The sequence below is a fragment of the Cryptomeria japonica genome, chromosome 9 (genome assembly GCF_030272615.1).
Source record: "Cryptomeria japonica chromosome 9, Sugi_1.0, whole genome shotgun sequence".
Lineage (NCBI taxonomy): Eukaryota > Viridiplantae > Streptophyta > Pinopsida > Cupressales > Cupressaceae > Cryptomeria > Cryptomeria japonica.
In genome coordinates this window covers 674,983,703-674,998,690 of record NC_081413.1, presented here as the reverse complement: position 1 = coordinate 674,998,690, position 14,988 = coordinate 674,983,703, and positions in this window count along the sequence as shown.

Sequence of the window (14,988 nt, the reverse complement as noted above, 5' to 3'; positions counted from 1 at the left end):
TTTGAAGAGTTGACGATTGATATATAAAAACTTATTTCTCTTGATGAATTTGGAAAAACTAGGTTGTTGTTTCTTCAACGTGATGTTACGATAGAGGTTCTTTCTTCTCAGAATAAGGGGATTAGTCATGCATGGGTGATCAATGATTTCCTTTGATTGGTTTGGATTCAGTTGATATCTTGTTTTGAAAAATTTCAAATCTTACTTTATCAGAGTGAAGGTTTAGATGTTCCTTCATGATAAAGTGTGTCAAATGATATGGATTAAAAGCTTCCCGATCTGGAAACTGGATTTGACGATTTGAGAATTTTAAACAAGTGTTTTGAGATAGAAATCCGTAAGATGGTAAAGAATTTTGTTGATACTGATGATGAAATTTCTTGGATTATGATAGGAGAGACGTCCTCTATTGTGTGATTTGTTTAGGATTCTGACAACTTTTATTTTGACACAAATTGAGCTTAAGAAACAGTTTTAGTGGTTTGTTTGTCACTCTGGTTTGATGAAAAAAAATGGTTTTTGATGAAAAAGGCATTTAAAAATATTTTTGAAATTTTTAAATTTTTCTTGGTTTTTGCTCTCTGTTTTCCTGTTTTGGATCACGCGCTAAAACAGAGTCTACATGCGCTACTAAATTTACCTGATGCGCTAAAGGAATGAGCACACGCGCTAATCTGCCCCTAGACATGCGCTAAAGTTTGGATTTTGGAAAATGGTGGCCTAACAGTTTCAAATGTTTATGCGCTATACTGGGCCTGTCACGCGCTAAATTTTACACTCTATGCGCTAATTCTTGGTTCCTACGCGCTGTGATGTTGCTTCCACACACTAGACTATTGTTGGGATGCGATAAAGGATTTTGCACTGTTTTGCCTTGGCTAAAAATGCAAATGTTTTAATTTCACGCGCTAATGTGAGGTTTTAATGCGCTAACAAAAGTCTTCCACGCACTAAGATGTTGTTCTTATGCGCTAGACTGCCCTGATTTTTTCGTTTGGGTGATTTCCTGAGGTTTTTGATTTTTGTTGAGAAATTTTCAAGTGCGATGGATGATTTTCTGAAGTAATAAATGCAAGCACGGCACAAAAGGTACAACCATTTTGCCTAATCTAACAAAAAGTGTATGTTCTGTGAGGATGTGTTCAAATCCCCAATGTTTTAACAGGTTTGGATACAAGTAATACACTTCAGAAAGACTTTTTATTCAAGGGTCATAAATAACATCATAGCCCACTAGTCTCGATACTCCGTCAGCTCAAACAGCCGTGTCACCCCCTAGAGGGCGCCCATTTTTTTGCCTTTTGCCAGAAAATAACCCAAAGTGAATTGCTTCACAATTGAGTAAGTATCTTGGGAGATATATGGTGAGTAATCTTGGGGACGGATTCTTCCCCACCCTTGCACTATGATGTTATAAATGTTTGGTTACTGACTCAGTTCAAAGCTTCTAATTCTATGGTTCGTAATCAGGCTTCCCGTTCGGTCGTCAGTGATAAACTCCCTCAGGAGGCTTCCCAACCTTTAGAACAAAGGCTTTACGTATCTCAAGGATACTGGGGGAAGGCTAATCGCTGCGTGCAACCGTTGAAAAGGACTTTCGTCACTCTCCACATTTGATTATAGTGGGTTGGAATTCTTGGCGTCAAAGTCGTTCCCCACTTAGGTCGTTCCCTTCACACCGGCCATAAATGGCTTTAAGAGTTGATTGCAACTCCTCGGGAAGGCAGGCCTGCTAAAGGTTTTAATGCTTGAATTACTGAAAGCTGTAAGAGTGGTCTGGATTTTTGATCACCAAGTTAAGGGGAGAGCATATTCCTTCCACTTTCGAGACAAGGCAATCAAGGTTCTTTTTAGCCTTTAAGACAATGATTTTCTAACTTCTATTTGGAGATGTTGCTCCAACAAGCATGATGTTCTTTTTATTCTTTGAAAAGAAAGATTTTCTGATCTATAAAAAGGAAATGGTCAACAAAGCAAATTTTTCGATTTGGAGGTCAACAAAAGAAATCATTTTTAAAGTAAAATTCCTCACCCTACCTGTAAGAAACCATTAGAATCCTGCAAACAAACAAAAGAGATAAAATGTCAGGTGATTTGGGGGACTTCTATAAGTCTAAAATTCCAGTTCGGTTACAATAAAAAAAAAAATTGTTTTTGTTTTTCTCTGTCTGTGATGCGCTACAAAACAAACTGTACGCGCTACAATATATGTTCTATGCGCTAAAATTTATGATAAACGCGCTACTTTGTTCTCTGGATGCGCTACTCTGGGTGTTGGAAGCGTTGCTCTGTTTTTTTTTTTTCGCCCCAACGCTGCAGGTAATTTGAAATATGATGCGCTAATGTTTGGGTTGCACGCGCTGTATTATGGACTATAAGCGCTAATCTGGAGATCGTATGCGCTATTCTGGTTATTGAATGCGCTACTCTGTGTTTCACCTGGGTCGAGACCTACAGAAAATAAATCAATGGGGTTATGCACTAAATGATGGTCTTGACACGCTAAATTATAGAGCCCACGCGCTAAACAGTAAGCGGGATGCGCTAAACTATTACGTGGATGCGCTAGGTAATGTTTCCCACGCGCCAATTCTTGTTTCCCGCGGACTTGCAAAAATGATTAATTTCAAAAACTGATTTGTTATTTGGGGTCGTGCCCCACGGTGGGTGCCAGAAATGTATGTGGGAAAAGTGGGCTGAGCAAAATAGTTTAGGGATGGCAAATGCAAGAACGAGGGATGCACTGATAGTTTTTAGGATGAGATGTGTTAAGCTATGTATGATCTTAGAATGCAATAAACTAAATGATAAGATGACAAGATTAGTATGAATACTATCCTAGCATACTATATTTAGTCTATGATTGAGCTAAAATGATAAAGAAAGTATTCTAAACATGCATATTTAGTCTACTTCCTGATCTAAAAGAGAGGCTAAATGATGAGCATAAAAATGATATGAAAGCTTGAATATATTTGAGCATAAGTGTGATGCTTCAAATTTGAAAGATGATTGTTAAGAATGGAGGAATGAGAGCTCTATTTATAGCATAAACAGGGCAATGGATGGTCAGGATTGAATAGTTTAATCAAGGGTTGAGTTTGAAAGTTGGGGATCCATGTCCATAATTGGCACCAATAAAATGGTGACAAGTGTCAATATAGGATTGGGTTGAGAGAAGGGGTTGGAGGCATTAAAGGCCTGAGAAGACCTCATGGTTATCTAAAGGCTAAGGGTCAAGTCTAAGTTAGGCTTACCCACTGGATTAAGAGTTAATCCAAGGATAAACCTTTGTGCAAATGATTAAGAGATAATCATGGTCAAAGCATTAATAGCCTGATGAGACCCTTGGGTTGGGTAGAGGTTGAGTCAAAACAAATTTTTTAACCATGTGGGAGGGTTTGAATTAACCATTAATGGTTATTGGAGACTTTGGGGATTAAGTGGTTGAAGGTTGGAAGCCTTCAATGGTTTTCAAAGACTTTAAGGGTTTTGGTGGTTGAAGGTTGAAAACCTTTAATGGTTATCAAAGACTTTGAGCCATTTGAGAAGTGACTTCCCTTTGCTTAGGGATGTGACAAAGTTTAGAGGAGGGTTAGGTTAATTAGAAGTGATTAGAAGATTCTAGAAGGGATTAGAAAGGGGTTTGGGATTTTGCAAGTGGATGGAGGGATAATAGGATTTAATTGAAATAAAGTAATTTAATTCAATTTGGTTGTAATTTAGAGAAATTAAATAAATTAGATTTATTCAATTTTAGGATAACTATTTAATTAAATTTGAATTTAATTAAAAGTGGATAGGGGGATTTAATTGAATAAAATGATTTATTCATTAAATGGTATAGTGAATTTAATTTAAATAAATTGAATAATTTATTTAATTAAATAGAAGAATGTGGATAATTTAATTAAATTGGATTTAATCAAATAGAGAAATGAACATAAAATATTCATTTAGGAATATGGTCACTTTTATACATCTACAACAGGTAAAGAACCAACAACATCAGCAACAGTCGGCAAAGCCGCATCCCCAGAAACTAGAGAGCTGATAGCAGCAATACCCATGACTGGAGAATCAGGGGGTGTGGGTATTACACCAGGCAAAACCCCATGGGGAACATGTGGGGCCTCAGCAACAACCATCTAAGCAGAATCAGACCAAGTAGCAACAACAGTATCAAACAGACTGTGAATCACAAGAGCAGAAGCCCCCACATGAGAAGGAAGGGGAGGTAAATCTGAAGACAAGGGAATGCCATAGACATCCGCAATAGATAAGACCATAGAAGTAGAAACCACCGTCAAACCGGAGGCACCAACAACAGCGTTCAAAAGGAGAGAGGCAGGAGAGCCATTGGGGAGAAGTGGGAGAGACTATGTTGTACGATTTAAGTATGAATTTTTGAAACATATTTATTTGTTTTTGAATGTTAAAAACCTCAAGCATAGATTTCTTATTTGTAAATAGCATTTTAGATAATTGCATAAAATAAGTGAAGGAAGAAAAAATAATTATTAAAAAGTGCTGAAGAAACATTTATATTTAATTAAAGAATATTAATAAATAATATATATTTAATATTTAATTAATATTATATATAAAAAATATATTACATTTTTGTTTCATAATGTATATTATTTGTAAAGCGGAAAATCGAACCCTAGGTGTTCCCCCCCCACTCCAAGGAGAGAGAAAGGAGGTCACTAGGGTTGACGGTTTTCACTTAGCAGGGACTTTACATTCAAAAGAGGGGTTGAAACTCACAAGATCCAATCCCACACAATGCAAGATTGAATTCTAAATGAGTTTCAAGGGTTGAGATAGCAAGGATACCCTCTTTTGTAAACAATGTAGATAGAAGGATTGAACTAGGAGTTCATGTAAAGTAAGAAAGATTCGCTTATAAACGGAGATAGGGACACGGGATGAAGCTAGGGACTTGAAATTAGCAGTAAAATGTTGAGACGATGTTGTCCTGCAAATTTGAGCAAAAGTTGATGGGACGATGGCGCCCGGAGTGCACACTGTCCTCCGAAAAATCTGCGAAACGAAGGGGGATCTGTTCGTCTCTGCACAAGGATTCCAAATCTTCAATTACAGCCGCGTACCTGCAACCTACACACAAAAAAGAGAGGACGATTGGGGGGTTAGGGATTAGGGGCTTGCCTTCAGGTCAAACCCCAATTTTGGAATTAACCAAGAAATGAGAATGTTGTAAATGTAAATGTTTGTAATGTAATCAAGTACTGATACCTTGTTGTAAGAATGTTTGTATTCTTACATGTGAAGGTGTAATGATGTTGTATGTTATATGTTGTAGGTGATCTCCTCTTCAATGGTTGAATCCTTGTCTTGAATGCAACACCTAGCCTTGAATGGAGACCTAGAATGCTCAATTGCTTGAAGGAATGCTTGAATGCTTGAATGCTTGAATGTTTGCCTATCGCTTCCACCTCTTGCACATATATGTTTTTTCACCTTTTTTACTACTACCTTTTCTGGGAGGGGAAATGTAGTTTATATACTTGTCAATTAGGGTTAGGAGACTGATTTTTCTGACCTTAGGCCGACCTAGGAACATTATTTTCCAAATTGCAAACTTGAAGACCCGATGCCCAACAAGAGACCGGGCCCAAAATAGGGCTAGGGACCAGGGCGCTGGGCGTCATGGTCCCACCTCCCGGGACAACAGGGTGCAAGGAGGATCAGGCCAAGGTGTAGAAAGATGCAATTTTTTGATGTCGTAAATAGGTTTCGAGGTCTCCATTCAGGTTCAACGTTGCACCGCCATCGTGAAGACCCAAATGCAGTCGAAATTGCAAGTGTCACAATTTTACGACGCTACATTTAGCCCCCACTTTAGTGGGAGTATAAGCGCACGCCCATACTTCCAGTAAAGTACAAGGAAACAACATTGAAAGACTTTCACCACGTCAAGGAGGCAAGATACACCAAGCCCCCAGTGGACTAAGGATCTTACGACTTCGATTGACAAAGTAAAAGGGAAGATCACAAGGGAGGACCATGATTGTCAGTAGTAAGGTTCCCTCACTATGAGTCATGCAAGAAAAATACCAAAAATTTTCAAGGCAAAGCTAAGTTCGCCAAGAAATTTTTAAGAATCTTGAAGAGATATGGAAGGAGTGTATGCCCCCTACGTTAAAGTGATCGCACATGCCTCATCGGGGGTGATTGCTTTAAGGTAGTGATACACATAAGAAATGAGAAGGGAAAGGAGCACGTTATCACAAAGATTTAGCCCCCAAGTGTGAGATAAACCCAAGGATAATAGACACAAAACACAAAGCACGAGGTGACTTCGCTTTCCTTGGGGTCAGTATGCTGTATGATAATTCATGTATATCATATGTATGTATGCATAATTGTTCTTCATTCCCCAATCAAGGAAGGTCACCTAGAAGAAGGGAACACATGTGTCTTTTGAGTCAACATGAGAGAGACCAAAAGAGATCTCAATGCTTTGCATCGTCCTCAAGTAGACAACACTAAGGACAACAAATAGAAGAATGAGAATAACACATAGAAGAAGTAACAAAAGAGATCAAGAGAGGAGGAGAGAGTCTGCTATGCTAATGAAACTAGTCTAGCACATCATCCACCCCCCGATCTTGCTGATCAATATTTTGGGAAGGCAAGAAACATGCTAGAGGAGGAACATCCAACATAGCAGATGGAGCTATCACGAGATCCAAACAAGGGCTATGTTCATGTTCCAAGCCATGTTGTTCTTGTCCAGGAGCTAGGATAAGTGTTTTAAAAAATTTGTTAGATAGATAAATGGTTATCAATATCAACATATTCATATTCACTATCAGAATGAAGAGGAGTAACATTTTCATCATGAATAACATTTTCATCTATATCATCATCAAGATTTATAAAAATAGGATCTTTAACTCACACAGGATCAAAAACATCATGCATCTTATGTTTAGGAGATTCTGGCTCAACTTTTGGCTGAGGAGAAAATGGAATAATACTAGCTGAAGGTGTTTTTGGGGATTGCAAAGTTTGAGAAGCAGCTTTACGAGCTCTAAGATGACGCTTTCATCAGCGTTCACGTGCAGAATGATTTCATCTAGTCTTAGTAGGAAGTCAAGAAGATTGAGGAGGAGGAATGTGCTCATCCTTATCACTTGGGTGTTTGGGTTGTGGTCTCTTAGGTTGAAGAATAGGAGAAGAGGAAGGTCTCCTCTCTATAAGAGGAAAGGGGAGGAACTGCTCCATATAAAGGAGGAATATTTGGTTTAGGAAGGAGACCAAGTCCATCATGATGAGGAGGTATAGGTCTACCTTTAGAAAGTTTATTAGACATAGTCACATCCATAGGGATGGCTTGGGAATTTTCTTGAGGAAAGACATTAGTTTCATCTTTCAAAGGAAGGACTGCCTTCTCAAGAATGATAGGAATATCAAGTTTGGGTGTTCTAGGTTCACTTAGAGATAGGATCATATCTTTTTTCCACTTTTGATAAGATTTGAAAAGATGATCACTTCACGGTGGAAGAGATTGAAATTGTTTAGGCCAAAAATAATCAATAGGAATGCTAGAAGTTCTTTCAGCTGGTTTAAAGAGACTATGATTGACAGTAACAACTTCACCATTATGGGGAAATTTCAAACACTTGTGAATAGGAGAAGCAATAGCTTTCATGGAAGATAACCAAGGATAGCCTAGCTTCACACGAAATTGTTTGGATGATGGAATAATAGCAAAGCTCACATCAAGGGATTTGTTATGGACCTCAATAGGTAATGTAATGGAACCAATTGCAGGAGAAGAAAATGCATCAAATAATTTCACAACCACATTTGTTTTGTCATAGATCACTTGATTCAATTGCAAAGTAAAAAGAAATTCTTTAGTAATGACATTAACCATGCAAGAAGGATCAATAAGCACTCCACGGCAAGGTGTATTCTTGACTTTTGCAACTATATATAGAGGACCATCAGGTGCCCTGATAGTTTCACTGGAATCAAATGTGATGGAAGGCTCTTTAGGGATTTTCTGTTGCTCTACAAAGTTAATCACATTCGGAGTCATAGACACAAGACCATCACGTGAGAAGGAGGATCATTAGTCTCAACCACATTAGAGGTATGAGAAGGTAATGGATCAGTAAAAATCTTAAGATTTTGGTTAGGAAGAGCTACAAATGTGTTTCCTTTATCATTCACACCTGAAATAGAGATAGTATTATTAACAATCAAATCTTGAATTTTACCCTTTAAAGCAAAACATTTTTTAGTATCATGCCCAGGTTGACGATGAAATTGACAAAAAGATTTGTTATCAAAATAGGGTGAATTAATCTTTGCAAGATCTATTTGCTTTATAGGAGGGAGAGTAAGCACATTTTGTTCCAATAACTTATTCATAATACTGTGCAATGATTCATTCAAAGGAGTAAACTCTCTTTCTTTCTTGAAAAACTTAGAAATAGGAGGCACACCTGATGCTGCATTCACATTGTTGTTGGTGATGTTTTCATTGAACTTAATGAACTCTCTATTCGGTTTAAACTTCCCAAATGGTTGTTGACTACTATCACCCTTATCACTCGGAGCCATAGGATTTGCTTGTTCCATTTGACTCACAGTCAGTTGATAATTGTGAAGAGTTGCTCACAACTGTTGGAAAGAATTAAACTCGGAAAACAAAAGTTTTTCTCTAATATCTTTTTGTAAATTAGAAATAAAGATTCTTTGAATATCATTGTCAGGTACTAGAAAAGAAATTTGAGCACACAAATGCTTATATCTACCAATGAAATCAGTCACTTTTTCTTTAACACCTTGTTTACAATGCATTAAATCAATCAAAGTAACTTTAGGACTTATATTGTTTTGAAATTGTTGAATAAAAGCATTTGCAAGTTGTTGGAAAGATGTAATAGAATAGGAAGGCAATGAGCAATACCATTGTAGAGCCTTATCTCTTAATGTTCTAGTAAAATGTTTTGCAAGCAACCTTTGGTCATGAGCAAAATCGGTACATATTGTTTGAAAGGTCTTAACATGTGTTAGAGGATCACCTTTACCATTATAAAGCTCCAATTGCAGAATTTCAACATGCTTAGGGGGAATATCTCAAACAATGTCAAGAGAAAGTGGGCTCGCAACATCAAATGTGGGCACACTAAACTTAGATTGATTCATAGAAGCAATTTGTTGCTATAAAGAAGAGACAGTTTGTGCAAGATTGTTAATGGTCACTTCAGTCGAAGAGTTCATATTAGACATGTTAGATTGTGATGGAGGTATTATGTTATTGAAAGAAGGTATTGATTGAGAGTAAGGTGACGGGACACTATGATAGTTAGTCATAGGAGATGATTGGAAAGAAGGAGCACTACAAGGAGGAATGGAATGGTTAAATGAATTGCCCCCTTGCGTCATGTTCATTTGTGGAGATGTAATAGGGACACTCATTGAAGGAATGAATGAAGAAGTTAGATTGAATGAAGGAAGAGGGTTGATTGAAGAAGAAGGATTGCCCCCATGACTGTTGATCATAGGTGGAATGTTTTGTATTGAAGTAGTCATTATGTTTGATGTAAAAGTAGGTATACTAGCAATAGAAGTTGTTAAAGGAATAGAATGATTGACTTGAGTAGGAGGTTGTGTATAACCTAAAGTTTCGGTACAACTCTTCATAGGCATCACATTCGAATCCACAATGTGTGCAATACTACACAAAATATCAATTCCATTCTTATCACTTTGAACCATACGTTTTAGACCCTCAATTAATGAAAGAGCTTGACTATCGAGGTATTCTTGAGACATCCATTGCTGAAAATAATCAAATTGGTTATCCAATTTCGAAAGTTGTTCTACAGAAACCTCATGGAGAGCTTCTTCATCATTAAGAGGATTAGAGGAATTACCCATGTCCTCGTTAAAAAGGCCATTCAAATTAGGTTCCATCTCCTCGGTAATTTAACCTTGGAAAGACTTAATTCTAAGGCTTCGTCTAATGGGAATAGTGTAAGTAGGGCTTATTATTGTAAAACTCATGCACTAGAGAGGGAGAGAAGATTTTGAATTTTGAAAATAAAGTTAGCAAAATTGAACAATGAGATAATGATTATCCAATTTGAACTTTGTGAAAGTAGAAGGAAACACAACTTCCAAGAAAGGTAGGCACAATTGAAAATTAGGGCCAAGGGGGTAGCACTTAATTTTAATTGTTATCTTGAAAATTGAAATCTTGAATTTTGAATTTATTTTCAAATTTAGAGGTAGAAAATTTCAATAAAATCAGCCAATCTCCTAGATTTAAGCTGTTAAATGCAATCATGACAATCTCCCAAAATTTCGAAAAAAATGTCAGGGACCGTGGTGAATGGAGTGCACACTGTCCTCGCAACTTTTTTCAAAATTTTCAGGGATGAAAGTTATGATGATTTTAAAGCTAATCTGGAAAAATTGAGTGATTTTATGATCTGTAGATAGGCCAAATTAAAGTTGCAATCTCAAAATTGAACCCTACCAAGATTGTTGAAAAATGCAAAATTTGAATTTTGAAAAAGAGAGGGAAACTGAAATTTTGAATTTTATGATTTTAGAGGGAATACTAAAGCAATGCAGGCTTTGAAATTTAAAAGTTGACTCAATTTCACGCAAAATTCAATTTTGGAAGCAGAAATCAAAGTTGTTGCAATTAAACACTTAATTTCAAAAGTCACAAATTGCAAAAATTTGAATAAAGCACTGAAACTTTGAATGAATGCCAACACACTTTTCAGATTTAAGACAGTAAGAAACACAATTTTAACACAAAATTTCAATTTCAACAATTTTTGAATGATTAGAAGCCTTAATCCAAGCAATCACTAGACCAACTTTGACTTTAATTTTGAAAGTGTTAGAATTGATGAAATCAACCAAGATTCTAGATTCTAGCAGAAAAATGCAGTAAGATCTAGCTCCTGAAATTTTGGAAAAAATGTCGGGGATGATGGCGCTCGGGGTGCACACGATCCTCGCAACTTTTTTCAAAATTTTCAGGGATGAGAGATATTATGATTTTGTTGCGGAATCCAAAGTTTTAGTCGATTTGGAGGTGTTTTGATCAGTGAAATCATCGGTCAAAGGTTGAATCAAGAGGGTTTTAAAAATTAGGGTTTTGACACTTAACCACTTAATTTTCAGAATTAAAGCACAAATATGAATTGACAATTTGCAATAGAAGGGTAGATCTGAAACAAGCATTCACAATTAAACATGTCACAAGCTCAATTACTAAAAATAAAATTTAGGGTTTTTACGCAATTAACCTCTAAAATTTGCAAAAGATCAAACATGGAAATGTAATTAAGGAAGCCAATTTTTTTTTTCAGGTCTAACCATGAATAATCAAAATTAGGATGTTCACGTCGGGTTCACCAAAAATGTAAAGCGAAAAATCAAACCCTAGGTGTTCCCCCCCCCACTCCAAGGAGAGAGAAAGGAGGTCACTAGGGTTGATGGTTTTCACTTAGGAGGGACTTTACATTCAAAAGAGGGGTTGAAACTCACAAGATCCAATCTAACACAATGCAAGACTGAATTCTAAATGAGTTTCAAGGGTTGAGACAGCAAGGATACCCTCTTTTGTAAAGAATGTAGATAGAAGGATTGAACTAGGAGTGCATGTAAAGTAAGAAAGATTTGCTTATAAACGGAGATAGGGACACGGGATGAAACTGCAGACCTAAAATTAGCAGTAAAATGTCGAGACGATGTTGTCCTACAAATTTGAGCGAAAGTTGACGGGACGATGGCACCCGGAGTGCACACGGTCCTCCGAAAAATCCGCGAAACGAAGGGGGATCTGTTCGTCTCTACACAAGGATTCCAGATCTTCAATTACAGTCGCATACCTACAACCTACACACAGAAAAGAGAGGACGATTGGGGGCTTAGGGATTAGGGGTTTTCCTTCAAGTCAAACCCCGGTTTTGGAATTAACCAAGAAATGAGAATGTTGTAAATGTAAATGTTTGTAATGTAATCAAGTACTGATACCTTGTTGTAAGAATGTTTGTATTCTTACATGCGAAGGTGTAATGATGTTGTATGTTATATGTTGTAGGTGATCTCCTCTTCAATGGTTGAATCCTTGTCTTGAATGCAACACCTAGCCTTGAATGGAGACCTAGAATGCTCAATTGCTTGAAGGAATGCTTGAATGTTTGAATGTTTGCCTATCGATTCCGCCTCTTGCACATATATGCTTTTTCACCTTTTTTACTACTACCTTTTCTGGGAGGGGAAATGTAGTTTCTATACTTGTCAATTAGGGTTAGGAGACTGATTTTTCTGACCTTAGGCCGACCTAGGAACATTATTTTCCAAATTGCAAACTTGAAGACTTGATGCCCAACAAGAGACCGGGCCCAAAATAGGGCCAGGGACCAGGGCGCTGGGCACCATGGTCCCACCTCCCGGGACAATAGGGTGCAAGGAAGATCAGGCCAAGGTGCAGAAAGATGCAGTTTTTTGATGTCGTAAACAGGTTTCGGGGTCTCCATTCAGTTCAACGTTGCACCGCCATCGTGAAGACCCAAATGCAGTCGAAATTGCAAGTGTTGCAATTTTACGACGCTACATTATTAAACATAATATATAATAATAGATAGAAATCTTATTTATTTAAAACACAAATAAATAATAAAGAAATCATAGATCTAGTATAGATAAAATATAATATCAAATAAAAATAATAAAAAAATCATATATCTAACATAAAATAATAATATGTGATATACAATTTTTATTTTATCTATGTAATTAAAAAATCTATATAATATCTTATCTCCTTTCAATCATCATTTAAAATTCAATATTTCAATCTTAAATCACTTAAATAATTTAAACCTTAATTAATTATATTTATTATTTAATTAAAATATTTATTAGAAAAATATATTTTTATCATCTTAAAGTATACAATAAGATTTTCAAATAATATTATTAGACATTTGCATACATGTTTTAGTGAAAAGAAAAGAAAAATCCAAATATTAGACATGTAACTCTTTCATTTTATTTTACTTTCCAAAGAACTAGTGAATTTCGATCTCACAAACTATTTTTAGATTATATAAAAATTATTACCTATGTGTCATTTAAAAAAACTATTAATAACATATTTATTAATGTTCAATATAATGAGGTGTCATTGGATCTTATGCACAACATGTACCAAGTTTTGCAAATACATGTCAAAGCAATAAAATAAATACCATTTAAAACATTTAGATACTGAGTTCACATTAGAACTATACTTCAATTAAAATGTCTGACTTTATTTAAAAATTTGAAATTGAGTTCCAGTACATACATGATGGATATTTTGTGGGGAAGTAAAAGAATATATCCTTGAGGTTTTTAACATTCAGAAACAAATAAATATGTTTTGGAAATTCATACTTAAATCGTACAACACATAATGATTATGATGGAAGGAATAGAAAAAATCAATTATATCATGAATTAATTAAATAAATAATAAAGCTTGTAGTGAATTATATCATGTTGGTTGGTGATGTCATTCTGACATGTTATTTAATGCAATGAATACATTAAAAAAAAAAATTTGGAAAATTGAATTTTATGTCTACTATTACCAATAAGAATAGAGAAAAATATTATTTTAATAATTATTTAAAATAAAAATTAAATTGATACTATAGTTTTTTGTACAAAATTTTTAGTTCTAAACATTAATTGGTTGAATTAATTAAAAAATTGAATTGCATTAACGCAATAGTATCCTACCTTGGAAGGAACTAAAAATGAAAGAAGTTGATGCAAGGGCATCAAGGTAGGGAAGTGTGCATTCAAAGAAGATATAAAAGATCACAAGAAGAGAGAAAAGACAGTGCAAAACTGGTGCAAGAGCACCAAGTGAACCAAGTGTACCTCTTGATTCCAATGACCTATATGGGGTCAAATATGAACATTTTGAGTTCTAGATGGTTTCTTGTGTCAAATAAGGTCTAATGAGACCAATAGAATTGTAATAAGTTCATTTGACCATTCATGTAATCAAGTTGTCTAGATGGTCCTAGGAAGGTCCTGATTTGGCCAATATTGTGCAAATGAGTCAAAATGGGTCAAATTGATGTAATAATGTAAAAGTTGGTTCCAACGATCCTTTCATGTCTATTTGGACCTATTTCAATGTGTTTAAGTTCATGGTTTAGAAAAATGTTGAAAGTAACCCAATCATTTTGGGGGACTATGATAGTCTGGAGTCTAAGTTAGTTGAGTAATACAAAAATTGTCATATTGTCAATTTGTTGTCATGACAATTTTGACATTTTGTAAGTCGTGATTCTCCAACGATCAATTTAGTTTGAAAAACGGTTGGACGAGGTTGTGTTCATTTGGGGTGGCACCTTTAAGGACCCCAAACCCTGAAAGATGTAAGTGTGTGTTGATTTGATTGTTTTTAGAAGGAAATTGAAGCATCAAAACTAATGGAAACATAGGAAATCGTCTAATTTCTATTGATTGCATACTAAAGGTGGATTGGCAATAATGATCATCACATAGATCCTGAAACTAGATTTTTTTACCTTTTTTGGCATTTGATGTGAAGCCTTGAAGTTATCATTGCCCCATTCTACAAGCAAATCGCTACTGGGTAGCCTAAAACCCTCAAACCCCTAGGGTTTGATTGTAATAATGGGTTTTGGCCTATCAATCCTTAACTAAACACTATGTCATTATAGGAGATGATAGGCCATTGTATCATATATCAATTCCAAGAGCCATTAAGAGGACACAACAGGGCAAAGAGGATGGAGAACTAACCCTAGGTCTAGCATCTCTATTTGACAGACCGGTTTGATGAGTGTAGTGCGATATAATTGAGTGGTAGAGAATTGGAAAGGGGTTTGAATGTGATAGAGGAGTATTTTTAAGTTTGACACAACATTTCATGGTCAGGGATAGTCATATTTT